Below are 7,465 nucleotides of genomic sequence, written 5' to 3'. Positions count from 1 at the left end.
TTTGTCTGTAGGTTCGCGTCATTTCCAGTTTCACATTTCACGTGTGTTTTCTTGACAAAAAGTGGTTTGGAGACCAGCGTTGGGTGACAGAGTCGCTGTCAGCTTGAGTAATGTGTGACCCCCTGTCACCGATCAGTGTATAGTGTGAACAGCACGGCCATCGGCCCACGCGGAAAGTCGTGTAGTCTGCACGAGCGTCAAATGGACAGAGGCCATAAACTAGACTAACACACACAGCCACAGACCAAAGGAAAGGGTCTCCTTTGTTTACTCTGTTACTGTGGAACTATATGACCACAGACTACAGATAAAATGCTACAGCACTTTGTCATTTTGAAGAGACACCGAATAGTTTCTTTTTACAGGCAAAAGGACAAATGATATACCAAAAGGACAAATGTCAAAACGGACAAATAATATGGTACAGAAATATTATCCTGTGTTATACAATTCATTTTCCCAGCTCCTGGGCTAAGTATTAAATTTAAAGTTTAAGTAATGAAGAGTTATTTCCAGGCTCCTTTTATGAAACCAGTGTCCACAAAGGACAAAAGAGGTATAACATGCCATTGTTCTTAAACTTCATCTTCTCGTGCTCAGTTATCTAACACTGTCTGTGTTTTGTTTTAACTGAAGCCATGTTTCAAATACATGCTGATATATCTTAAGAATGTGTAACAATATATATTAGACTGGAAATATTTAGTTAAACTGTTCTGTTCATCCACTATGATCACTATAAAATGTTGTTTAACTGTAACAATTCTAATTGTTACGGACGATTAACAATAGCTTTTCCTTTACTTTATAACAAATGCACAAATTAAGAACTGTGTAACTGTTAATGGTATTTAAGAAAAGTGTTGATATTGTAGAATGATATGTGATTAAAGAGGTGGTATTATGCTCATTTTCAGGTTCAAAATCCTATTTAGGGGTTGTATCAGAACAGGTTTACATGTTTAATTTTCAAAAAACACCATATTTTTTTTCATACTGCATATTGCTGCAGCTCCTCTTTTCAACCCGTGTTGAAAGCTTTGTTTTAGCTATGGAATGATACATCTTGTCTCTCAATGATCTTTGTTGGGAGTTGCACATGCGCAGTACTAGTTAAGGATTACTAGCCAATCAGAAGCAGAGAAGGGCGAGTCATCAAGAAGCCTGTAAACAGCTTAGATTCAGCTGTTGGCTACATGTTGCCAACCAGCTTGGCAACATGGACTTGAACAAGAGTTTGAGAGTGGTGAGTTATTAATCTGTAACAAAAGTATTTTTCATCCATAAAGTTTTAACAGAACTCTGTCTCTACATCACAGTAACAACTTTATGTCCATTGACTGCCTGGAGGGTAGCTAGTGTTTGGAAGGAAGAGGAGAAGTGTGTGCTGCAGCTCAGTGTTTCGCCACCAGTGTTTTTGAGGGCGTGTCAGACTAGCCGCTTGGCGAGCATTATATGAGGCGCATTTAGCTTTCATCCCTGTGTCGTCACAGGGATGAGCGGCTGGACTACAAATGAGCTGTTTTCAGGCAGTTCAGAGCAGTGTTTTCTGTGGGAGATGGGAACTCCCTTTGGGATGGACTTTGGGCTTTTTCACTTTGCAAACCTATTACATGAACAAAAAGGTAGATAACTCAATAAAGAAGTCTCTTCCAGACGCCTCTCCTCGTCTGAAGGCTGGGTGGTCACACGAAATAGTGATTTGATTTAGATTTTTCTTGATACCCAATTCCGATTTTTTGGTTTGACAGTTCACATTAATGTTTAAATGTGGTCCATATCAGACTCCAGTGTGTACTCTTCATTGCCTGAAAGTGACCTGCATGTGTAGAAGAATAATACAATGTCAAACGCAGGTTAGCTCTGGTTATTATACATGCTAACCCTCCCGATTTTCACGGGAGACTCCCATTACAGTTTCTGGCGCTGTACAATGCAACTGCCCCACAACTTACCACCTCTCTCCCTCCCTCTCTCTCAACTGTGTCCGCACGGACAAGTAGCATGCACATATCTCAGATGAGAGCTCCGCTGGATTTCAGGTGGAAGAAAGGGAATTTGTGAGCAGATGACAGCGAGGTAGAGAAGATGGGGAGCCACATGTTTAATAATGGCTTTTGTGAAACTTTTTCATTCACCACGGCTCAGTCTACTGCAGAAATGTGACAACAGCTGCTCTAGAGTGATGTCAAAGTCACATCAATTCCGACCTGAGTGTCCAGACTCAGGTCACATTTAAAAATATCCAATTATCCTGTATTGGATTTGGACCAAATATGAAAGTGGCCCAAATCCAAACTGGAAAAGATTAGATTCCATGTGACTTGGCCTGTTCACACTGTTATAAAAAGATCAGATGTGAGTAACATATGAGCCAAAAAAAAAAACTGATTTGGGTCACATTGGCCTGCAGTCTGAACGTAGCCTTAGTTAAATGATAAATAAGTAGTAAATAGAGGCCAGCTTTGCGCGCTCCCAAATAAATTAAAGTATAGCGTATTATTATCCTTACGCCTTATAGACTTGAAAGCAGATAATGCAGAGAATCTTGCTTTCTTGGAGGTGAATTGTTGATTGTGTGAAAGTTCAAGTGTTTTCTGGGGTTTATCTTTTGACATCGCCCACCATGGGGCCACAGCGGTGTAGTCACAAGTCTAGTTCAACGAAACACCTTAAGCAGTATTAGTTGCTCAAAGTTTCAGAGAGTTTAACATGACTGGCGCTGTTTTCTGGGGTTTTTAATTTAACATCGCCCACCATAGGGGCTACAGCACTGCAACAACAAGTCTAGTTCAACACAATATCTCTAACCCCATAGATTCAACTGAGTTTCTGAGATTTTGTCCACAGCACGTATTGGCTAACGCTAACTATTGCACTTTAACAGACCAGCTGAATCATCAGCCATAAGAGTTGTAGCAGTAGCTTGTCAGTGGTTTGTCCTGTCACCAGCCCCATCAAATAAAACAGTCCCTTCACTCATGGTTTCAATAGTAAACTGTCATAGGAATGATAATTACTGACAAAAAACATTATATTCTAACCAGAAACATTTAAGAAAACATAAAGTGCAAAGCATCTTCTGTATTTCATACAGGTTTTTTCAGTAATTTTTAACAAAGCTTCCGTAGTCGAAATGCATCACGGGATGTCTGAGGGACGGCCTTTAAAGCTGATAGGCTGTACTACATTGCAGGTGTGTGAACCTCTGTCTCTTACATGCAGTAACATCTAGTTGCGAGATTGTGATGTAGAGGCAGGATGGTGTACTGAGATTCAATGTGGATTTATGTATGCTTTCTCTTACCTGTGGCTAAATTGTCTTATAGCGGACAATTAAACTTCTCAGTAACAAAATGAGTAACAAAAGTTTCAAATGCGTATGCACACTTGTAAGCTTGATAAATCACAATCAACTTAAAATGTTGCCTATGTCAGGAAGCGCCATATCCGATCCCTTCAAACGCTTACAACTGTCTATAAATGGTTAGTGGAATTAATATTAATACGTACAGAGGAGCTACAAAACGAGATTTAACTCAGCGTGAAAACACAAAACAGATGGCTCTCACAGGATGTTTACAAATGCGTGCGCGAGTGTTTATTTATCGTACTTGTTTTAAAACTCTCAGTAACAAATATTTCAAATGCATGCGCTCGTGCACCATAGGAAAAGGGGTGCTGTGGCTCCCCTCTGTTTATAACAGATATGCAAGAACGGGGCATTCCTCCTGCGTAGTGACGTCACTGACCGAAGGGGGACACTCACACACACGCAAGACGGTATGATCCCGGTACTAATTTGGATTCGCCCGTTTGAAAAGAGAGTACACCAAATGCATTACATCTGTGTTTAAACGTGTATTTAGGTTACACAAACAATCCACTCACTTAACAACGATGGCGATGAGTTAAAAGAAATAGGCCGTGACTTATTGTAAACGACAATGAAATAGTGTTATTTTCCAGAACAAACAGCGCATCACATCCATACCATCGTTTGGCTCGATTAGGAAGCTATAGGCTAGTGTTAGTTTTTGTTTGTTTTAAACTCTCAGTAACAAAAATGATTCAGATGTGTGTGGGAGAATCGGATGGGATCACAGCTAGACAGCTGTTGGTTTGACATGAATGTGCGAACACGGTTGTATATTCATCGCCGTCTAACTCTGCATAGACCATGATGTCAGACTAAACTGGTATTGCAGGATAAAACTGTGAAAGTAGAACGTAGATGCTTTATCTTTATCATTGTAGGATACAGTAGTTCCTGATAACAACACTGCATCACATAGACTAAATGTTACGAGGAGCAAACGGTATAGTTAGTGAATGGGATGGATTTATGTGTGAGAACACAAAACAGATGGCTCTCACAAGATGTTTACAAATGCAGGCGTGGTTATTTTTCGTTCGCATTCCTCCTGAGTAGTGACGTCACTGGCCGAAGGGGGACACACATATGCAAGACGGGATGACCCCGGTTGAAAAGAGAGTAAACCAAATGCATTCCACCTATTTTACCAATAAGGTGATGTCATTCAGAGCCTCTATTACTCCCACGGCCTCTTACTCAGAGGTCCCTCACCAGCAACAAGACAGTTTTAACTAGTTTTATCCCATCGACTTGTCTGAGCTTTTAAAAACAGTATCACAAATGAGAGTGTCCTCCAGCCCACTTGAGTAATACCTACAAAGTTTTTACTGAAAGTAATGGATTCTGTTGGGCCCCATTTGATCTCTGTGTTTAACAGCTCCCTATCTACTGTTTGTGTCCCTGATTATTTTAAAAAAGATCCCTCCCTCCCACAAAATTTTAGACCAATTTCAAAACTGCCTTTTATTGCAAAGATTCTAGAAAGAATTGTGTCCAAACAGCTGCTCACTGTACTGGAAAATAACAAATTGAAAAACAGATTGAAAAGTTTCAGTCTGGTTTCAGGAAGTACCACAGCACTGAGACTGCCCTGCTTAAAGTCACCAATGACCTTTTAATGTCTGCTGATGAAGGTATGTGCTCAGTCCTGGTACTCCTGGACCTTAGCGCTTCTTTTGACACCATTGATCACAACATCATGTTAGACAGACTGAGGCACTGGGTGGGGATCTCTGGTACTGCCTTAGAATGGTTTTCATCCTACCTGTCAAATAGGAAGTTTTGTGTGTCTGTAAACAACTGTCTCTTCGTTCTGTCCAGTTAAATATGGTGGGCCTCAGGGGTCGGTCTTAGGACCCATTTTGTTTTCCTTGTATCTGCTTCCTCTTGGACATATTATCCATAAACATGGTATTTCTTTTCATATTTATGCTGATGACACACAAATGTACTTGCCTGTCAGATCCACAGACCCTGCAATGCTGAGTTCACTTACCGACTGCCTTATTATATTTATATATTTTCTTCTGCTGAAGCTATTCTGTTGTTGTCCTGTCGCATCACCCATCTGCTGTTGAGTTTCAGTTGGTGGACAGATGGGCCTTACATTCTCATGTAAAAATGTTTTCTTTTCCGTCGATGAGGCCAGGTCCTGAGGCAATGAAACCATGATTCCCCCTCCACCATACTTCACAGTTGGGAAGAGGTTTTGATGTTGGTGTGCTGTGCCTTCCTCCACACATACGATTGTGTGTTCTTTCCAAACAACTTAACTTTGGTTTTATCTGTCTACAAAATATTTGCCAGTAGTGCTGTATAACATCCAGGTGCTCTTTTGCAAACTTCTTTTTTTGGACAGCAGTGGCTTCCTCCTATGAACTCCATTCTTGTTCAGTGTTTGTCGTATCGTAGAGTTGTCAACAGAGATGTTAGCATGTTGCAGAGGTTTCTGTAAATCTTCAGCTGACAATCTAGGATCCTTCTTAACCTCATTTTGCCTTCCACGCTGTGATCATGCAGTCACCTTTGCAGGACAGCCACTCCTAGGAGAGAAGCAACAGTGCTAAACTTTCTCCATTTATAGAAAATTTGCCATACCGTGTACTGGACATCAAGGCTTTCAGAGATACTTTTGTAACCCTTTCCAGCTTCCAGTCAACAATTCTTAATCTTAGTTCTTCTGTGAGCTCTTTTGGTCGAGACATGGTTCACATCAGGCAATGCAAAGTAAAAATTGGTGTGTTTTTTATAGGGCAGGGCAGCTCTTACCAACACCTTCAATCTCATCTCATTGATTGGACTCCAGGTTAGCTGACTCCTGTCTCCAATGAGCTTTTGGAGAAGTAATTATCCTTAAACACACTGTGGAAACTGTGAATGTTTCCACGGTGTGTTTAAGCTATCATGCTGTAATTAATTGTTATTACATTATTTAAATTAAAGACATTTCAACACCTTCTCCTGTTTTTTAAGGACTGCTTCAGACACCACTTTTGTGAGTTGGAGACGACCATCATACAGAACATCAGATGGTCCCGGCTGTGGTGCAGAGTCTAATTGATCTTTTGAATAGAATTAAATAAAACTGTACATGCCTGATTGATAGCCTATTACTACCAGGCCTATTGGCCATATCTTCACAGTTAGCAAGTCCCTTAATTGCACTGCTGTGCTGTCTATTTAACAGTTTGTTATTCTTTACAATGAGCCTTTCAGCCTGGTAGAACTGCTGGCATGGTTGTTTACTCTTGGGGTGGTGATACTCTGGTGAACTCTCCTCTGTGACACATCCACCAATGTGTCCCTGAGCAAGATACTTAACTCCTAGTTGCTCCAGAGGCATGCGACCTCTGACATATATATATAGTAATTGTAAGTCGCTTTGGATAAAAGCATCAGCTAAATTAGGGGATATGGTTCAGTGACAGTGCATATTTTTAGTAGGCTAAAGTGGGGTCATGCAAAGTGACCATTTTATTACTATACTAAAAAAAGATAGGAAATTAAATTTCCACCACCAAAGCAAACTTTGGGAGCCTAGTGTAATGTGGTTAGTACAGCTGCTGTTATTGCGTTGTGTGGTGTGGGGACAGAGAGGACCCAAATGCAATGTTCGGAGGGAAGGAGGTTTATTGAGGGAGAAAGGGGTAGAGGGACTGGAGTGGAGGAAGAGGTGGATGTCGGGGAAGCACAGGCATGGGGAACCAAGGAGACGGGGGCCAGGGAGCCGGGGAACACTGGGGCTGAGGAAGTGAGGAGCGGTGGGAGAACAGGGGAGGACGCCGTGAGGGAAGTCTGAGGAGGAGAGGGCCGGTGGATGAGCCCAGCTGACTTAATGGAGGATGAGGGTGAGTGTACCTGGGAGGGAAACAGACAAAGAGACAGGGTTAGGGATGACGGCGACAAGGCACAGGGAAAATGTGAAAAAACATGAAAGCCTGAACACGGCGGTGGCACCGGGTATGGAGCAACGACGATCAAGCGAGGATGGTGTGGAGAACCGGGGTTGAAATACAGGCAGGCATGAGGTGATTACTGGCAGGTGTGGCAGGCTGACGAGGTGGCTGATGAGATGCAGGTGCAGGTAGT

This window comes from Micropterus dolomieu, linkage group LG23, assembly GCF_021292245.1.
Source record: "Micropterus dolomieu isolate WLL.071019.BEF.003 ecotype Adirondacks linkage group LG23, ASM2129224v1, whole genome shotgun sequence".
Classification (NCBI taxonomy): Eukaryota; Metazoa; Chordata; class Actinopteri; order Centrarchiformes; family Centrarchidae; genus Micropterus; species Micropterus dolomieu.
Note: the sequence above shows the minus strand (reverse complement) of the source record.